Genomic DNA, 19,849 nt, shown 5'->3' on the forward strand with positions numbered 1-19,849 from the left:
AATTCTGAGTAAAAGACAACATTCCCTGGCAATGGAAGTTAGAGCAGGTTTATAAGGTGTTTGTTAGGCCAAGTTGTCCGTGCTGCTTACAGGCAGCTGAAGCATTCACATAAACTAACATCCCTTTAAAAAGCCAAACAACTGTTGCTTTACAGATACTGAGTTGATTTTACATTGCCCAAATACAGGTTAGATGTGTCACCTTGGGAGCATTACAAATACTGATAAGTCCTTTAGTTGTGATGCTCATAATACATGGAATAGGATTTTCTGAAAGAGATTTAAGGAAAAAATAGATTTCTAAGTCATCAGTAATGTGCATTGCTGGAATTCCATGTGGGAATAAATAGCCCAATATACCCATTTCAATTTAAGAAAGAAATACATTCGTGTAAAGGTGTTTTGAATGAAAAAGTAATCTCCTTTCCTTCAACACAGACTGAATCTGCCCCACCAAATCATACTTTTTACTACACACAGATCTGTGATTGCTCCTAATAGCAGTTTCTTTAGCTTTAAAGCCAATTACTGCTCATGGTTAAGTGAAACAACTCTTTCACCTGAGGTATGGCAGAAAATATTCCTCTCAGCCTATTACCAAGCCCTTAGAGTTTAATTAATGGCTGTGAGTGTTTGGAAATCATAGGGAAAAGGTAAATATGTGATGATAACTGCCTTGGCTCACCTGCCCCAGAGGTGGCTGGGCTGGAGTTGGAAGCCTGAGCTGCTGCAGGGGAGGGGGAAGAGCAGGGCTGGGTTTTAAGACCTTTTCACAGCCCTGTGGATGTCACACAACAGGGGCCTGTAACCAGTGAATTACCCAAAGGTGTTATTCAATGCCACAGGCAGTCCTACAGAATCCTCAGCAGGCAATCAGATTAAGCACCTACCCTTGGATTTGTATATTTTTGAGGTTAAAATCCTATAAAAAATACTTGAAATACATGTATTGTTCTAAAGCTGAGCAGAATCCAGCTGTTCAAAGAAGCAGGGATTTTCCAAGCTCCCCAGGGTAGCTGGGTACCCAGCTTCTACTGAAGCTCACCAGATAGGTGAGCACACTAGCTCTAATTTTCTTGGACTCCTTTGGAAATCCTGGACCTGGTAAAAACTGATTTACAAAGGTTTTTTAGATTATTTGGAAATAATAAAGCATAGTCTGAATACGTGAAATGAGATCTACTTACATGTGGGACAGATTCTTCTGGTTTTTCTCTTTCAGGTAAATCCTTCTGTATATATTTTAGGCTCCATAATTTATCATTTGTGAAATCCATAAATTACCATTCTAAAATTCAGTGTGTGCTTCCCAGGCAGTGCAATATTTTTGACCACCTTTCTGGGTATCCTTTTCCTGGTGGGTTTCACAAGTTCTTTTAAAATAGGTCAGTGAAATGTCCTCTCTGCTGAGGGTTTTTTTCCTTTGAATCAACCTCTTCAGAGCAACCTCAAACTGCATTGTGAAATCCATCCAGGACATAATGTATAGCAGTATATGGAATACAAGATTCATTGACTTAGCTGGGTTTAAAAAACTAATCCTTGTTCCCTAAATCTTTGATGAAACATTATTTTAGCTTGAAATGTTGTGTTGTGTGGCATGTAGTAATTCTTCCTGGGGTATAAAATTTTATTTCTGCTTCAAGCCTGTTTTGAAAACCTTGGCACTTTCAGCTTACTGCAGTCAACTGCCACAGTATGAAAAGTCCTTTGTGATATTGGAAAAGCAAGGTGCCCCAGTGCTGTGTGATATGGAAACTCAATTAATTACAGGAAGGAACAATATATGATAATTTCAGAATTAAAACATTATCAGTGCTGGAAGCACAGAGGTAAATCCTCTGCTGAATCCAATATTCAGAGCAGAGGAGTGACTGACAGATCCAAAGGATTGCTCTAATCCCAGGTTGCTGGGAAATCAGGCCAGCACATGGGTTAGAGGAGCACTGAGAACTGGTGCGACCTCAGGGAGATGGATGCACCGAGCTGCAGGGACACAGTGTGCTCTGAAAACACTGTCCAACACTGTCCCACCCAGTGGAGACCCTGCCCCCAGGAATGTGGGCAGTTCAACAGCAGGAGAGAGCCTGGATATTGTCAAGAACCCATCATTATTTTATCTGAGCTGGCTCCTAACAGTTGCATCCCCTAATCTGCTTACAGCAGATATTTCCCTTACTTTGAAAGTTAAGTTAAAAAAATTGTCAGAAGTCTACAAGCTGAATATTTTGGGAACCTTTTAAACCTAATACTGTTCTAAATGCGAGATGGGAGATTTGGCGATTTCTCCTTTCTTGTTTTTGTTTCCCACTTCATTGTTCAGCACCACCTATTTTTGATTTGCAGGCAGATGTCCTAAGCTCCAGTATTTGTATTATCCTTATTACCTTTTCACATTCTTATTTAATTATTTTTAAACATCCTGACCCATTATAGATTAAAAGTCATGAATGAGGTTAATGTATAATTAATGAGAAAGAATGTTCATGGTGACAGCTCAGAATAATGATGAATGAGCTGAATAAGAGATCTGATGAGCTGTCCAAGGTCAAATTGCACATGGGAGTGTTAATGTTGCCTGACACAGCTTTATTTCTTTCTTATTTCCTATTTTAAACAGATTTGTTATTCTTGCAGAGCTGTTAAGCCATTTAAAAGGATGCCAAGGTGTCCTCTGACCTCTAAGTAAGGGGTGCTCCTTGCTGGTAGGTCCTTTATCCCACCTGCCATGAAGTATGAGATCCAAAATCCACTCTTTTCTCTTGGAAATATCCATTAGATTCAGAGGACAGTTGATTTGGGGAAGAGGAGGGAAGAAGGTAAGAAAAAACACCTGAAAAAGGACTTAATTATTGACTGAAAGGAAAAAGCCTCTTTCCTATTTCCATACAGTGAATACTCCATCTACTGAAATAGTTACTTGGTGACAGACTGCAAACAGCATTTTTCTGACTGATGTTTCTCACCATTTTTGTCAGAGTTCTGGGGTTTCTGATACCATGAGAGTCTTGCTGTTTTCCCAAGGGAAATCATGACCAAAATCTGATGTGGAATAGTAGCTGACTGGTGAGAAATGTTTAGAAATAGTATGTAAAAAAATTGGAATTCATGGAGCTGAGGCATCCTGTGATCCAAGGCCCTGTCCTGTGACCCAAATGCCAAGGCTGCAGAGAAAAAAAAAAAAATTTGCAGCACCAGCAATTAATTCTACCCTTTCTCATTACATAAAGGTGGGTTTCTTCACCAGTAGCTTTCCCTGGAATACAGAGAGGATGGATAGATTGTGTGTCAGGATTGCTGGGAAAACCATTTGTGCCTGCTGACTTCAGGGTTTGTTGCTCTGGACCATGGACCCAGACTCATGAGTGCCTTGGAAAAGGGCAATTTGTCTCCTTGCCATGTTTTCCACCCAGTCTTAATTTACAGTTGCCTGGGGGAGGAGGGAAAGGTTTTCTGTCTCTCCAATCATTCGCTATGTAAGTTGCTGCCACTTAATTTGTTTTCTTTGGTCACTGTTGTCCAAGTTTGTGCTCCTCTCTCAATCATGCACGGAGTTAACTGAGTGCACTCCCCATCTTTCTGCCCTCAGCATTCTGCTCTGTCAAAAGGAAAGAGCACAAAAATATTGAATTTTTTTCTTTTCTTGGCCAGTAGAGATTCTGAAAGCACTGAGACATTTCAAGCCATTCAGGAACATAAATATGAACTTCCCTCAGCGTTAAAAATGAAAGAGAAATCCCACAAGCTGTAGCCATGTATCAAATGTGATAATGATGGTGCTAAATCACTTAAGGAAAAGAAAATTACCACAATGTATGAATTGCATAAATTTAGAAAATGCTTTTATTTGGTCACATTCATAAACGCAACGTTTGCATAGATTAAGATGTTTTTAGCATGTCAGGAAAATTAATCCATGATGTCAGAGGTTTATGTCCAAAAAGAAGACAGAGGATTCCTGTGATTTTATTCAAATAAAGGGAGAGGCCATGGACATTTCCCATGGAGTCTCTCCAGCTGTTGGAGGGCTCCTGGCTCTGCTCTCTGGGCATCTCCCCTGGGCAGCCAGGAACGTTTCCTTTGCTTTGTGCCTCAGTGGAGAGCAGAACATCCATCCCACCCAGCTCTGCAGCGTGAGCAGACAAAGAAGTTTCCTCTGCTTTCCACAGCCCTTTCTGTCACTCTAATAACTTCATAGATATGAAATTCTTTCTGCCTGGAATAAAACAACTGTGTCACACGTCTGACATCAGGGACCAAAATAAATTTCTTATTTTCTCTTGCTGGATTTTCCCTTCTGCTTCCTATATCTTCTTTCAGTTGCTAGGCTTGCGATTGACTTAGTATTCAGGGTAGAAAACCTCACATGTTCTTCTTTGAAGGTGTAATGCTTTATTCATGTTTATTGTTTTCTTGCAGTACTGTTTCCACTACCTTTTTTCCTCCCTTTTTTTTCCATGAAGCCTGCTGAAGCAAAATCTTAAAAACAAGGAAGACAAGATAAGCAATAGGTGTTCTAAGAAAAAATATCCATGAATTCTGGCAAATTTTGAGATGTGAGTTTAAAGAGCAAACATTCTTCTCATTTCTGATCAGCAACTTTCCTCCCCACTTGGGAAAGGGCACTTCCTCTGACATGGTTTATTGTAATTTCTTGATGTCCTCCAGTAGTGGCTGATCCAACAGAGCCCTCCAGGCACAGTATTTTACCTTGATTGGGATGAATTGCCATCAAGCACTTTTTTTTTAGGAGGAAATAAGAGAGCACCTGTCCCACAGGTACAACCCCATCTGGCACTGTGGAAGTTGACATTGCAAGAACTGGTCTTTGTGAGCAGTAACACAAGAGTCTGAATGGATGAAAAACGCTGAGTTTTGGGTCTGGGTGGGGTTAGTTTTGTTTTCTTCCTTTTGCTTTTTGAAGGGAGTTGACTAGAGGGAGCTCCATTGTAAACCCCAATAAGCAATGTCCCACTTGGAGAGGGTGGCAGCGTTTTGGTGTGAGCTGTGTGGTGTTTATTGATTGCTAACTCATTCATTCTCAGCAGAGCTGGTTTGAGGCCTAAATGGCTGACCTGTGCCCATCCTGCTCTTCTGTGCTGCCTCGTGGCAGAAAATGTTGATTTTCACAATTCTTTTTAGCAAGTGAATCTTTCCTTTACTTTTTGTGTTAGAATTTAAAAATCCCCATGTCACCAGACCCTAGGTCAAGCCACAGGGCCACTGCAGGAGCTGAGAAGGGCTCTGTTCATCCCCTCCCATCATTTCCCCTGCACTTGGTATGCCACAGCCTCTCCCCCTCCATGCAATGTCACCCCTGAATAATTTTTTCCCTATCCTTCTGAGCAAGTTTGAGGCGGGTAAACACTTGTGTGTCTAATTCAGGGGCTGGAAGCTGTCGCTGTCTCTTCCAGCTCAGTACCTGGTGTGTTAATCCGAGAAGTAATTAACAGGATGAAGTGTGATGCTAATGGAGTGAGCCCTGTGCCAGGCTTGGAACCACACAGGAGGGAGGGGAACATGATTCTGGCATGTTTTCCTCCTCAGCATATGTGCCAGATCCTGGGCTCTGCCTTGTCAGTAAAACCCTGGCGTCTAAATAACACCTTAGGGTATTTTTGTCACTGATGCTGCGAATATTTGCAACAGCCAAAATAATTTGGATAAGCCTGCATTTGTTAGTTACCATGGTCACCTAATATGCAATGGCTTTGGGAAGCCTTTGGTCAGGTGTAAGGAAGGTTTTACTGTGCCTTCTGCTGGTAAATATGGATGGAAAACATGTTAGGCTGTTTCAAGTAGTATTTGTAGTTTTACAAATAAAATTCCCTTAATCCAGACTGAATGTTAGGATTGCAAGGAGTTGTAGCAGAGGTACAGACAAAGCTGGAGTTGCTTGTCAGTGAAATGGCTTCATGTTAGAAAACAAGATTAAATGTTTTCTCTTTCTCTTGATACTCAATTTTGAGATAAAAGGCTTAATGCCTAAATTAGACAAGTCAAGTACTCTGTTTATGCTTGTCATCCTCAGCATTGAGTCACAGAAGCTGTAGAACATGTGCACACATATTTTTGCATTACAATTTATTAAAAACATGATTTTTTTTTTTTAAGAGAAAAACTAGAGCCCACTTGTCCAGCAGAAGAATCAGCCAACCTTAAGGAGTGAGTGGCAGCTGGAGACATTGAAATACCCTGTAGATGCTGGGAAAGGTAGAAAAAGGAAAATAAATCTATATTGATTGCTGAGGTGATGGGAGAGGTGGGGACAGTTCTCACTGTCATGTCCTCCTGGAAAGGTAGAAAAAGTGGAATAAATATAAATTCATGGTTGAGGGGGTGGGGAGTTTCTCAGTGTCTTCTCCTTGCCCTGAACAATGCTTGGTGCATTTAGAGGAGGGATAGACCTTGCTGCCTCCCAGTCAGCTTTGGCCAGTTGATCCATCTGACCTCAGCCCTCTCTGGCTCTGAGCACCAGCCCTTGGCTGCCACAGGAACACCAGTCCTTTGGGGCAGGACATGAGCACCCAGTTGTGTCACTTATGGGACTGCTACATGTGGCCCCTACATAACCCAAGGGAGCTCATCCTCTACTCTCCAGTTCCCAATTTAGTGATGACTTTTTGATGTTCATCCTGAATATTTGACTGCTAAAAGAAACAGTTCCCAAATCATGCCCTCATGGTTGTTTCTTTTCCCATATCTAGTGAACGTTCCTGTGCAGTTTGTTTCACAAAACACCAAAAATATATTTGAAAAGCTCCACTATTCAGTATGGAAGAAAAACTTTAGTTTGTAAAACAGAAAAGCTTGTCAAACTCTTTTTGTGGCCAGCTGTACTTGGCAGTTTCTGTTCGAGGAAGGGGATGCTGAGCTGGTGGGTAGAGCTTGGCAGAGTGAGGCAGCAAAGCTCATCTCTAACACCGTCATTATTGTCCCTGTTCTGTTCTCTCACTAATTTCATCTATTAAACAAATAAATGAGTGATTATGCCAGATGAGTTTTTTTGTGTGAGAATGTCTTCTCCTAGCATTGCCATCTTTTAGTGGTAATTATGCAGTCATACAGCTGTTGCTTGCAGGCACGTTTGAAATAATACTTTTATAAGCTGTATAAATCACACCATAAAAATAAACTGAGACAAGAGTCTGGTCTGAAGACAACAGAGAAAAAAAAAACCCTGGGGATCTGGATTATGGAATACCTGGAGAAATAGAGTCAGTGCTGCCTATAATTGTGCTATGTAATCACATGACTGCAAAATAGTCATAGAATGGTTTGGGTTGGAAGGGACATCAGTTTAAAGGTCATCTGGTTCCAGCCCCATGGCATGGGCAATGACACCTTCCATTATCCCAGGCTGCTCCAAGCCCCGTCCAACCTGGCCCTGGACACTCCCAGGCATGGGGCAGCCACAGCTGCTCTGGGCAACCTGTGCCAGGGCCTCACCAACCTCACAATGAAGATTTTCTTCAGTAAATATAATCTGAATTTTCCCTCTTTCAATTTGAAGCCATGCCCTCTTGTTCTGTCACTACAGCTCCTGGTGAAGAGTCCCTCTCCAGTTCCCTGCAGCCCGTTCTGATAGTGGAAGGTTCTCTGAGGTTTCCACACAACCTCCTCTCTTCTGAACAGCCCCAACTTTCTCAACTTGTCAAGCCTAAACCAATCAATTCAGGTTCTGAAGCTTAAAAAAGAATTACACAGATGCTGAAGTGTCCACACCATGGGCAAGTCAAGTATTTTTAATTTCTCTGTTCAGATTCACAGTGAAGAGCGGGGGGAAATTTCCTGCTGCAGAAAGTCAAGTAGATGTGTCATGTTTTGAAAGATAAAAGTAGACCAGCATAAAAGTGCTGAGAAACCCAAGCCCCCAACAGTCCCAAGCTCACAAACTCCACATGCAACACTTTGCTAGCACATGACTCATACATTTGGATGTAGCTCCTTCCCAACATATGGTCTGAAATGGGTCTCTCCTGTAAATTTCATGGAGTTATTTTCTTTATGGCTTTATTCTTCCAAAGCCCAGTAAAAATGCCTGTTCTCTGTTTATTCTGGCTATTTAGTCTGGCAATTATGTAATGTTCATGAAACAGAAGCAGCACATAATTTTTATGGTTCATAATATCTCTCCTCAGGAAAAAGGTAGCCACTCAGAGGAATTTTTCTCTCAGGATGTGTTTTTGGTGATGACTTTTTGGCAAAACCAAGCTGCTGCATCCTGCAGGGAGTCATTTTGTGACTGACTGACTGTTCCATTCTTGCTTACGAGCATTCATAGCTTCCATTGCTTCACTCCTTTCTTCCTGAGGCAAATAAGCGATAAATGTCTAATTTTGCCTTTTAAAGCTGCCACATTTCTGGATGGATTGTTTGCTTGGTTTATTTGGGTTTTTTGTGGAGTTTTTTTGTTTGGTTGGTTTGGTTTTTTGTTTGGTTTTTTTTTTTTTTAAGAATTTTTCAATTCTCTCTTTTGAAGAGAGAATTGAAGAGACTGAAGATGAAAAAACAAAAAACATATTTTGTCAGTTTAGCATTAAGCGGTGTGGAAAGTTCATGGAAATTTTCTATCTCCTGGGTTACAGTTCAGATTTATTTTCACCATACAGCTGTGCTTATAATATCATTATGATTTTGTTTAGGACTGTGGGACACTAATAGAAGGATGCAATCCCAGACTGGCTTCTCATTTTCATGTAAACCCACAGCAGTTCATTGAAACCAAAGAATTAGTTAAAAGGAAAAAGACAAAGGAAAACTAGGCAACTTTTTTATGAGGAAAGTTTTACATCTGAATTTTAAGAAAATATAAGTTAAGTGGAGGAAAGAGCTGGAATATTCCACTTGATAGGCTTGTATATGGCAAATGGACGTGGATAAAGATGAAACCTTTATTTGAATGAGTATTGTGGTTACTGGGATAAATATTTATAGGAAAGGTGTGAATTATTTATATATGTTCCAAGATAGCAGAGTATAATAGCATCCTTCCCCTGGATTTATTGCCCTGTAAGCTGGGGATTGCACGCACAGTGATATGGTAACTGATATTAGAGGATTTGTGTTTGACATGAGGAGATTGCAGTGGAGGGAGGGAGCAGCCCCGTGTTTGAGTTTGTATTTGAAATTTGTGCAAAGGCCAACAAAAGCTCACAGATCTGAGTAAAGAACATTCAGGGCCCCATAAATCATCCTTCTAATGTTATTATGCTACAGTGGCAAATTATGCTGGGTTTGTCTCTGCAGTTAGACAGTGCAACAGATGGCAAAGATTTGCACAACCAGTTAAAATTCTTGGCAAAGCACATTTTTTTAATTTGTAGCTGAAGAGTTAGTTGGGATACACTGGAATATTTGTACTAAATGCGGGGGGAAAGCCCAACTTTTTTATAGTCTCTCTTCCACTTAAAAAACTATAATTTTACACATTTGCCTAACAAGCAGCAGTGTTACACCAGCAGGTCCCATTCACGTTTACACTGTGGTGGAGGAAAGTGCCAGCCTCAAATTATCCAGGAAACTGTTTCCAAAGGGGAAATACAGAGCAGGGAGAAATTACCCCTCTTAGGGCTATTCAGGAAGTTGGTAATAATACAGGCACATCGTGTTTGGCTGCACAGAGCAACAGGCTTGCTCTTCTCCTCCTGTGCAGATTGGTGGTTCCCAAATCTTCCATTCTGGGCCCAGCAGTTGTAAAGGAAAGTTAAACCATATTCCTGAAAGTGGATTCACAAGGGGAATACGGTGGAGAGGTCTACTCTAAACACAAAGTGGCCTATATGCTTATTTCTCATCTTTATTTCATCACTGTGTTACAGTCATACCCTACACTACAAAGGCTGTAAGTACATTTTAGTTTAGGTAAAAATTACAACACATTTTCAGTGGGTTTTAATACCTAATTATCTGTTAGTTAATAAAGCTGAACGGTTATGTGTTTAGAGGCCTTTTTTATTCCAAAGGAATAATTCTGAATATGTGTACAAGTAAAATCCAGGTATTATAATAAAACCATACTGCTCCCATATTCATTCTCCGTTATCCAGTGAGGGGAATTGGGGCTAATTTCGAAGTCAGTGCAAATCCCTGTTTAACAGCAGTGCAGTTTCCCAGTGATGTTCAAGGGCATTTTGCTTTGCTGGTTGATTCCTACACTGACTCTCATGTGCAGAGGTGTGTGGTATGTGGGTTTGGTCCTGCTCTAACGTGCTTTCTTGAGTGGATTTTGCAATGAGAACTGTGCTGAGCAGCACATCCAAAAATGGTGTGGAAAGTAATTTTCAGTGCCAGAGGTGACCTGACCTGCCCATATTCAATGCCATTCAGTGCCTGAGGTTGACACAGGAGCCCTCAGAAGACACTGAACAGAATTGTGCAATCATTAAGGCTGGAAAAGAATAGAATCCCAGAATCATTACAGTTGGAAAACACTGTAATGTGTTTTTCAAGATCATCAAGGCCAACTTTGGACCCAATCCAACCAGCACCCACTAATCCACATTGTAAAGGGCTGGACACCACCCAGGCTGCCAAAAAGAATCAGCTCATTCAGGCTTCTCCATGGCCAAGGCCTCAGTCAGGCAACCCTGAAAGAACTGAATGGACCTAAAAAGTCCCCTGAAACCCCTGAGCCATCCAACAGCACCCCAAGCCTGGCAGGGGCTTGGACTGGGGCAGCAGTGGGGCCAGCAGGGCTCTCAGCCCCCAGGAGCTTTCTCCAAGGAGGATTCTCCTGCATCCTCAGGGTCCTGCTCTCGTCCCCTGCTCACATGTACATGAGCAGTGGGGGAAGAGCACAGAGATGCTGTCACAAAAATATAAGAACACTCATTCTTTGGTGGAGAAAAAAAATGGGCTGTTTTTCCTCTGAGGGCCATCAAACCTCTCTTCAAGCTAGCTGCATGGATGGCTCTCTTCTCTTTGATTTGGTTTTTATTTTGTCACTAAAACACTGCAGTGCTGGGGAGGGGGAAAGCAAACCCCGAGATAAAACAGATTATATTTGTTCATTTCTCTGCCAACTCGCCCTCAGTAAGGAGAGAGGCGAGCAGCCCAGCCTCACTCAAGAGAGGGATTTTTCAACACTTTTGATAAATTTTTTACAGAATTTCTGTCCCAGCTCTTCTGTATGACTCCTGCATGCAAAGCAGCATTTTGAGCTCCTCTGGATGTGTGCTCTGTGCTGCTCTGCCCATGGAGCCAGCCTCTGCCCAGAGGGGAGGAAGCCCTTTCTGCCTCAGGCCTGGGTACAGCTGAATTTAAGAACCCAACTCCTACTGAAGTCAATATAATCTCTGTATCGAGATCTTTGGGAGGCTGCATCTGCATGAGAGCACATCCCTGAGACAAAAGGCAGAAGCTGCTGCCTTGTAGCAAGGGGAAATAGGAAGCAAAATTATTTTTTTAATGCAAATAAATATAAATAATTAATTTTAAATTGTCTGACTCCACAATGACACAGAGAATTCTCCTGCTTAGTATCCCTCCTCCTCAGAATCTCCATGAGGGCAGACTGGATGTTTAAACCTTTAGTTGCACCTGACCATTCATCCTGCATTTATGTGGTTGTAACTTTGATATTTTTAGCCGTAGTAAATATTGATCCTTAACTTCCCCTTGCAGATAAGCTTTAGGTGGAAAAAAAAAAAAAAACATGCTAATATTTTACCCACTTTGTTTCATTTGAACAGCCCTATGGAACAGCTCGGCCTTATGGATTTCTACCTAATACTTTCCACAACTTTAAACTACTTCCCAGCACTGGTTCTCAGATAAAAGAATTAATTTTTGGGTGTCCTCAATCATCTGTTTGATTAAAAACTAGTGATTTTCATGATTCTGGTACTACTTTTTAGGTTTATAACAATTCCTTGTATTTTCTTGTGGCATATTTGTTATTTCAGTTGTTGCTCTGGCCTTACATAGCCTTCTCCTGAATATGCAAATACTTTCAAGCCATATTCTGGCAATATAATTTAGTAGAAAAAAATGTAACTTTTAATCTCAGCTAGAATTTTACATTCACTTTTAGCAATGAATTAACCTGATACTTTTCCTACTCTCTAGCTGCAAAATGAAACATTTCACCTTTGCAGTGGAATATACTCAAAATAATATATTCAGAGTAATGGAAAATAAAATAATTTTAGACTGGTTACAAGAAATCCTAAAACTTTCTGGGGCAAATATGCAACTGGAATTTTCTTTTAGCTGAGAGTTTAAAAGCACTCTGCTGTTTATATCACAGGATCTCCCAGTGAACTGCCCTCAATAAAAATCCAACTGTAAAAGGCAGAACAGATGTTGCCCATCATCCTCTTCTTCACTTGGACTGTATCTAAGGCTTCTTTTTTTGGTCATTATTGCCAGATGCTGGAATAATTTGATTTGATGGCATCACGGGAGTTTCTCAGGTTCATATAGAATCATCTGCATCTAATATGATCCAGCTCAGTTTCCAAGAAAAAAAATCCGATCTGCAGGCTTTTCTTTTTCCATTTTTATCACCGACTTGCTGTGTAAGGAATTTATCAGCAATCTGGCCCATTTTCCCCCTTATCTGATAAAGGAATATCTTGACATGTTCCTAGGAACAAGTAGGGGGAGATTTAAAAAAACACAAAATGTAAAAGCTTCCTCATCTGGAGGATGTTTTCCCTCTATTGTCATGAGCTTCATTATGCACAGCTGATTTCTCTAAGGATATGTATTCCAGTTAATCTGAGATCTTGCCCAAACACTACATGCTGTAATTGAGGTTTCTGTTTGGGACAGGGGGAAACCAAAAAAGAAATGTACAGAAAGCAATTACCTAAATGAGCAGATATTCCATGACAACAACCCTTCTTTTTGATAAAGTAACATTATAAAGAAACTATTAAAACTGCATTTTTGTGTGATTCAACAGAAAGAATTGCAAATAGTTCTCTTATAGGGCCGGCTCCTCTAAATTTGTAGTAGTGCTTAAATCAGTCTGATTTTTGGCTGGAAAAGTGCGACATCCTTCCTGTTTTCTGCTACTTTTTGACTTTAAAAAGCTGAAAGCCATCCTTCTTTCAAGCAAGTGATAAAAAATGTGAAACAAATAATTGTTTTTCTTCAGAATGAGTCCGTTGAAAGAGAAATACTGAAAAGAAATCCTCAACCCTCTTATCTGCTGTAAGTGGGTAACAAGATCAAACTAAACAACATGACCCAGGAGGCCCTGGGGAATAAATCTGGGTCTGCACCTGTGTGAACCCTGGAGTTAAAGGGGGTGAGAATGGTGCAGGGCCACAACTTTCCCAAAGCAATGAAAGCTCTGAGGGCTGGGAGGTGGATGCTCTGTTGCCTATCAAAAGTTTCTTTGGTAGGAAGTTCCTATCAAAGAAAGTTCATATCAAAAAAGTTCCTTTTAGGGAATATGATGCTGTCAGAGCAGTGGTTTCTTGTGCTGCCTTCATGACTGTTTAGTTCTCCCAGTAAGTGCTTGAAATGTGAAACTGGGAGGGAGGGAGGGAAAGAAAGGGAGATAGGTGAACAAGATCAATGACTTTTAATTTTATCTGGTGTGTCTTTGGATAAAAAATTAAATCTCCTGGAACTGAATTTGTTAAAATAGAAATTGATACTGCTATTCTTCATCCTGTGAGACTTTATTTACTACAAGAGTAGAAAATCTATTTCTTCCTATTATGGCAAGAGTTCCATTTTTAACCTCATTTCCTAAAGGACCAATACTTGTCTCTTCCTTCATCCCCCACTCCTCTCCTCCATGATCTGAGTGCACTGAGTGGGTCCAGCCCCGCTGGCAGAAAGGGTCTCCGAGGCAATCAGCTGCTGGATATCACAGGAGGAGGTGCTGGATGAAGTCACTTAGAGCACTCTATTGAAGAAGGGGGGCTTTATGGAAAATTCAGACCCTTCTACTGTCAAATAGCCAGCACAGACAGAGATGTCAGGAAGAATTCGGCTGCAGGGAGAGCCTGCAATGGACAGGCACCCACAAGGTGCAGGGCCAGAGCTCTGCCTTGTTGCTGCTGCTCGAGGGCAGCCCCTCTGCTCTGCAGCCAGGCCTGTGCAGGTACTTTGTGTTTCCATAGCTGTTCACAGAGCCTCTTGCTGTCCCTTTCTGTCAGCCTTGGTTTGGACATGTTGCTAACAAAAATTCCAAGCAGGGTGTTGACACAGGTGAAGCATCCAGCTGCAGAGGAATAGGGGGAGACTAGCTGAAAGAGGAAAAACCACATTGGGACTGACAAATTGATTTCCTGGTGGCCTCCTCAGCTCCTCAAAAGAGTCTCGTTATCCTTTGACAGGGATTCCCACAATAGAAAATTTGCTACGAGCACCAAAAGTCCCACTAGGCAGGATTTTTAGTCAGCCAGGGTTGAATTTAGGGGTGCAAGACTTCCTGGCAGGAATAGCTCTGTATCCTCTCCTGGCAGCTGGGAAAGGGGATTGAGAAAATCTTTGCTCCCCACTGCAGCAGCATGAAGTTAACACCACTGCCCTGCTCTCCACGACATGGAAGCTGCAGGGCTGAAACCCTCCAGCCAGAGCTGGATAAAAAGCTGGAAAACCTTGACCATTATTCCCCAAGCCAGAAAAATAAGTCTATTGTAAGTGGGTAAAATTCTCCAAGATGAGTGCCTGGGAAGGAGTAACCTAATAAAAGTGTCTGCCCTGAGGAAGAATACTTATCATTTCTGAGGCTGAAATACTTTCTATGCTTTAAAGCGTGGGGCATTTTGAACAACACTTAAGCTAAATTGTCTGGTTTATAATATGAGATGGTAAATCCCATCCTCCTCACAAATTAAGTCCATGCCCTGAAATATGTGAAGTAGTTAGCTTTTGAGTTGGGTCTTGTTAGGTCAATAATCAAATAATATCTTCTTATCTTTTTTTCATGTTTCAGAATAATTATGCTTATAAGCATAAATATTAATTTCTGCTCAATATGTATGTGCTTTCGAGTCCCTAGGTGTGAATAACATTATCTAATTGCAGAAGCTAGAATATTAATTAACTTCTGTCAGATAATTTTTAGCTGGGTGTATTACAAGTCAGATATGTGCCAGCAGGAGGGTTTTCTGCAGAGCTGTGTAATGTTCTTCGAAGTTTCCCTCTGGCCAGGAGGATATCACAATGTAGAGCTGCTGGCATAAAGGAAGAGAAATAGAAAAGGGCTTTGTGTGGCAAGAAAGGCTTTACATTACTGTACCAGATATGTTCTGTGTAGTTAATTCTACTTCCCTAACAACCTGATTAGTATCTTAAAAGCAGTAATTTTCAAAATCATTACAAGTTGAGCAACACTGAAATAATAATGTTAATGTGATGATAAATCGGTGCTGTTCTAAAAATTTTTTAATGTGGGTTCTGCTCCTTTCTTTCATTACCCAAAATCTCCAGAAACTTTGTACACTGTGGAGAACAGCAAGGAGAAGAGTGGACATGACTATGTGCACTCATTTGTTTCTTAGCAACAGATTAACATGCTAAAGTCAGTTTTGGGAGTGTTTCCTGAAATCATAGGAAACAAAACCTGCAGGTTTTACCTACAGGAAGGGGCCCCCAGCCAGTGTCAGGTCTGTGTGTTACTGCTCTTTGATATTTGACTTACATTGCTGTGCCACTTCCTCTGTGTATATAGAAAAATACTGTTGATTCATTTGCTAATGATCAATGCATCTACATAATTAATAGCCCCAGTGTGTTTTGTCTCTCTCTTTCCCAAGTCCAGGTTCCCACACAGAAAAAGCTCCTGGAGGAATTCTACACGTTCAGCACTTCATAACCTCTGTTTTCAAACTCCTGAGGTTCTTGTCTAAAGCTCCACGAGATCCTCCCCAAACTGAACTCCCAATATGTTCATCCTGCTGGGTGTTTTAGCTCAGAGCAGCCAGAAGGTGTTTGTGACTTGGTAAACACAGCCCAGGCCAGGCAGCACGTCCCAATCCCACTCCCTGTCTGCTCCCTGCTTGGCAGTCATGCCCACGTCTGTTCCAGCTGACTCATCCTTAAGCGAGATTCATTGATACATCATTTATCTGCTTTTTCTGCTGGAAGAAACATTAAAGAAAAAAGAGATTCCTGTGCCATATGTAACCCAAAAATAGATTAGTTTAAGACAGGAGTTTTAAGGAGAACATCTGCTAGCCTAGCTTGGTTTTGGTTTTTTTCCTTTCTTAAATATGTTAACAACAATGGTTACCTTACTTCAAATTGAGATGCATCATGAGTACCAGGCTGTTCATCCATTTGGACTAGTAGTCACTGTTTACTCTTATTCTGCTCACAAAAGGCTTTGATTTTTTTTTTTCCCCATAAGCATTTTGCTCAAATCTATACATGCCATAGCTGAGTTTTGTTCCCTTTTTACTGTTTGCTGCTTGTGTGTGGTGGCATGCAGCTGGTTAATTGAGTCAGGCCAGTGTTCCTGATTTCTGACTAAATGCCCCAAACTTTTTAAACAAGGAGTTAGTGGTGAATTAGTAAACACTCTGCTCCCCCAGGAATATCAGTTTGCATGAGAATATATTCATACGGAAAATGCCACTCCCCAACCATTTGTGCAAACAAAACATGTTTTCTTGAATATTCATTAACAACGCAGGGCACAAACAGGCTGAACCAAACAGCTGCTCAGAATTCATGAACTCGTTCTGTAAACAGAGTTTGGCAGCGTTTGACCAGCTCTAGGTACTGCTGTCAGACAGGAGCACAAACAAGCTGAAATGTTGACAGTAGTTATAGCAGATTAAAAAATAAAAGTAATCAACTATGCATTTACATGCCCACTAAATCTTACTGTGTGTAAAGGCCAATGATGATTATGAGCCTAATTTCACTTTTCTTGTCTCTTTGATGATGAAATGCACTAACAAAATAATACATCTCATTGGGAGCCTTTTCTCAGGCTACTTGTCTGTCTCATCTCTCCAACTGTTTCCTTCATTATCTCATTTTCATCCTGCAGTCTTGATTGCTGGGATATTTTTTTTTTTTTGCTTGAAAATGGCTCCTTCATTAAATATTCTGCTTGATTTCTTGGTCCTTTTCCACCACTGGCGTCCATTGTTTCCAGCAATGAACAGATTCCCCAGAACTAGAAGTGGAGCAAAAATCACCTTTTTAGTTTGTGCTGTCTCATCTGTCTCTTGTTCAGTTCCCCAGGATGGTGCTGCTCTGCTCAGAAATGCCAGTATTTCAGCTGGAGAGAAGCAGAATGTGGCTTTTTATCAACGAGCAAGACTTTCCAGGTTGGTGAAGAAAGTGGCAAGAGAAAAACAAGTCTGTGAGGGCTGTGATGATTAAAAAGGCAGGCAAGTTTTGAACAGTAAACTGGAAACTATCCTCAATTAATTCTTGAACTGCTGACTTCCCAAACCAATTTAGCCATTCATCCATGAAGCTAAAAGGACTTGGTTGCTGTTTATCTCTAGGAGAGTTGTGGAAGCTCCTTTTTGTTGGTTGTGTTTTTAGTTGGCTTTTTGTGGACTTTTTATTTTTGTTGTTGTAGTTTGTTGGGTTTTTTTTTTAATCTGCATGTAATCACTCTGCCTGCTGTGGAGGTTTTTTTTGGTTTTTTGTTTGGGTTTTTTGTGTGTGTGTGTGCTAAAGTGCAAATTTAGAGTGTTTTCTGGGATTTTTAAAGCTGTAAGTGAAAATCTCTGAGAGAAATTAAGTCGGTTGCCCTAAACTGAGCAGATCCTTATTTCTTTGGTATTTTCCAAACAGAAATAATTGCAATGTTGTTACCTGTGGGATGTGACATAGCTCAGTTGATGTGATGCTGACCTAATAATGGGAAGGTCTGTATTTTAATAATTGTTCCATAACCAATTTGCTGTGTTGGCTTTTGCAAACTGTGGTTGCCCCATACACAAGAACAGGAAAAGAGAACTGTAATTTTGGTTTTTTTTTTTTTAGTCACATGAAGCTAAATTAATCATTTAATTCTTTGTGTGCATTTTCCAAAATAAGTGAAGGACAAGGCACTGCATGAATGCCACTTTTGACCCTCTGAGACTTTTTCCTCCCTTTCAATCCTCCAAAATAATCTGTGTTAAACAGGAAAGTTCTTGCTTCATCCTCACTGTCCACTTCCTGTGGAGCACCCCACATTTTTTATTATTGCTCAGTTACCCTGCACCAATATTACAACAGCAAGGCAGATGCAGGCACTAACAAGGTGGAGATTTGTACAAAATAATATAATTAAGTTGCTTCTGCTCATGCAGTTTGCCACATTAAGTAAACATTCATGGGAATTATTCAGAAGAAGGTGGAATACATTTGGAAAAAATTGCATATTTGCATAATGCAGTGAATTTCTCAGCTTTTGTGCCCTGCTGAATGTAGATGAGATACTCATTTAAGGAGTTTACAATTCTGCATCCATTCTAACATCTGTTTATAATAAATAGCTGTGACTAGTTTGAAACGAGGAAGGTGATCTCCGCAGCCTTTGGGCATTAACTGCTGCTAGGAGATACATTTTTAGCCTACCCTGTTTATATTGAAATAAGATGTTTGCCATGGAAACCTACACGTTACAATAAACCACCACTTTCCAAAGGGCAGGGAAGCTTTGCAGTGAGCACCAGGAATGTATCATCCAGTGGATTTTCTTCTGAAATTATCTGTTCAAAATAAGCATTAGATACTTTTAAATCTTGTTTTCCCTCCAAATTCCAGATTTTTCTGTGAAGGAAAAGCCTGAAAAATATTTTGAAGTTGGTGGATATGTTTCCTGTGGACAGCAAGAAACAATTTTGCATTTTATTTTGATTTCCCATGAGATGATGTATAATTGAATATTAAAAAATACAAAGTTATTGAAATTTTCAATTTGAGAAATATGAACATGAATTGTTTTGGATTTGCCATTTTGTTCTTTTATTGAAAAAAAATGTCTAGTGAATTTCATATAATTCTCTTGCTTTTCTTTCCACTTTATGTAGTGGCAAATCCAATTTCTGGAGGGCAAGGAGCACTTATCAAAAGAATATAATAAAGATTGAAACAACGGGAGCGTGTTTTTCTTCTTTTTCTTTCCCTCACTTCCCTCCCCACTGCTCATTCTGTGTCTGTGGCTGTCTCAGGGAGTCAGTCTTTGGAAGATGCCCAAGCGAGTCTCTTGTTCTGGTGCCCTGTGGATCTTGTGCAGCCCCACAATGTGGTTTGGGAGCTGTGCAAAGGATCCCACCCTGGGATTCCTGCACCCAGATGACTTTTCCAGAGAACCCAGTGACAGGCAGGATGTGATGGTGCTGGGTGAACAGTGTGCAGGAAACCTCCTTTGCCAGGGATGGAACAGGACACCTGGGCCAGCCCCTCTGAGATCACGAGAGCCAGGTGAGGCACAAGGACATCCACTGACACTTTCTTCTACCAGCTCCTCTTTCTGCTGGCTTACTTTGAAATAGTTTCTTTCAAAAACTATTCCAGTGCATGAAGGAGGGAAACAGGGCTTTGCTTCGGCCAAAACTGATGAATAAATTAAAGCTATAACTCTTACAGAAAGCAGTTTAATAACCAGCGTGGCAGACATTGCTTATGTTAAACCTGCTTTGAAGTCTGTTATGTAGTTAAACGGGGATTTCACATTAAAAAAAAAAAGTTATTTACATTTGCCCATGCTAGCCCAGCTTTTGTTAACAGCACTGGAAGATTAGATGTAAATGATCTGAGGCCAGTAATATAAATGCAACAGTCTGAAGACATCTCTCAAGGAGGTTATTACAAGACTGGGGTGGGCAGAAAAGTATTCAAATTCCCAGCCATGTTCCAATCATCCAAAGCATATTTCCAGATGCCAAAACAATCTCAGCCTGCAAAAGTGAAACTCATTTGCTCA

General features: G+C 40.7%; 1 long non-coding RNA gene across 1 annotated transcript; it reads left to right on the plus strand.

Annotated features, from left to right (window-relative positions):
- Positions 1-15,159: 15,159 nt before the first annotated feature.
- LOC140685261 (uncharacterized) lies at positions 15,160-19,018 on the plus strand. Its single transcript, XR_012058600.1, has 2 exons — positions 15,160-17,249; positions 18,688-19,018. It is a non-coding gene; the product is annotated as an uncharacterized lncRNA (long non-coding RNA).
- Positions 19,019-19,849: the final 831 nt, after the last annotated feature.

This window comes from Taeniopygia guttata, chromosome 18, assembly GCF_048771995.1.
Source record: "Taeniopygia guttata chromosome 18, bTaeGut7.mat, whole genome shotgun sequence".
NCBI classification, from domain to species: domain Eukaryota; kingdom Metazoa; phylum Chordata; class Aves; order Passeriformes; family Estrildidae; genus Taeniopygia; species Taeniopygia guttata.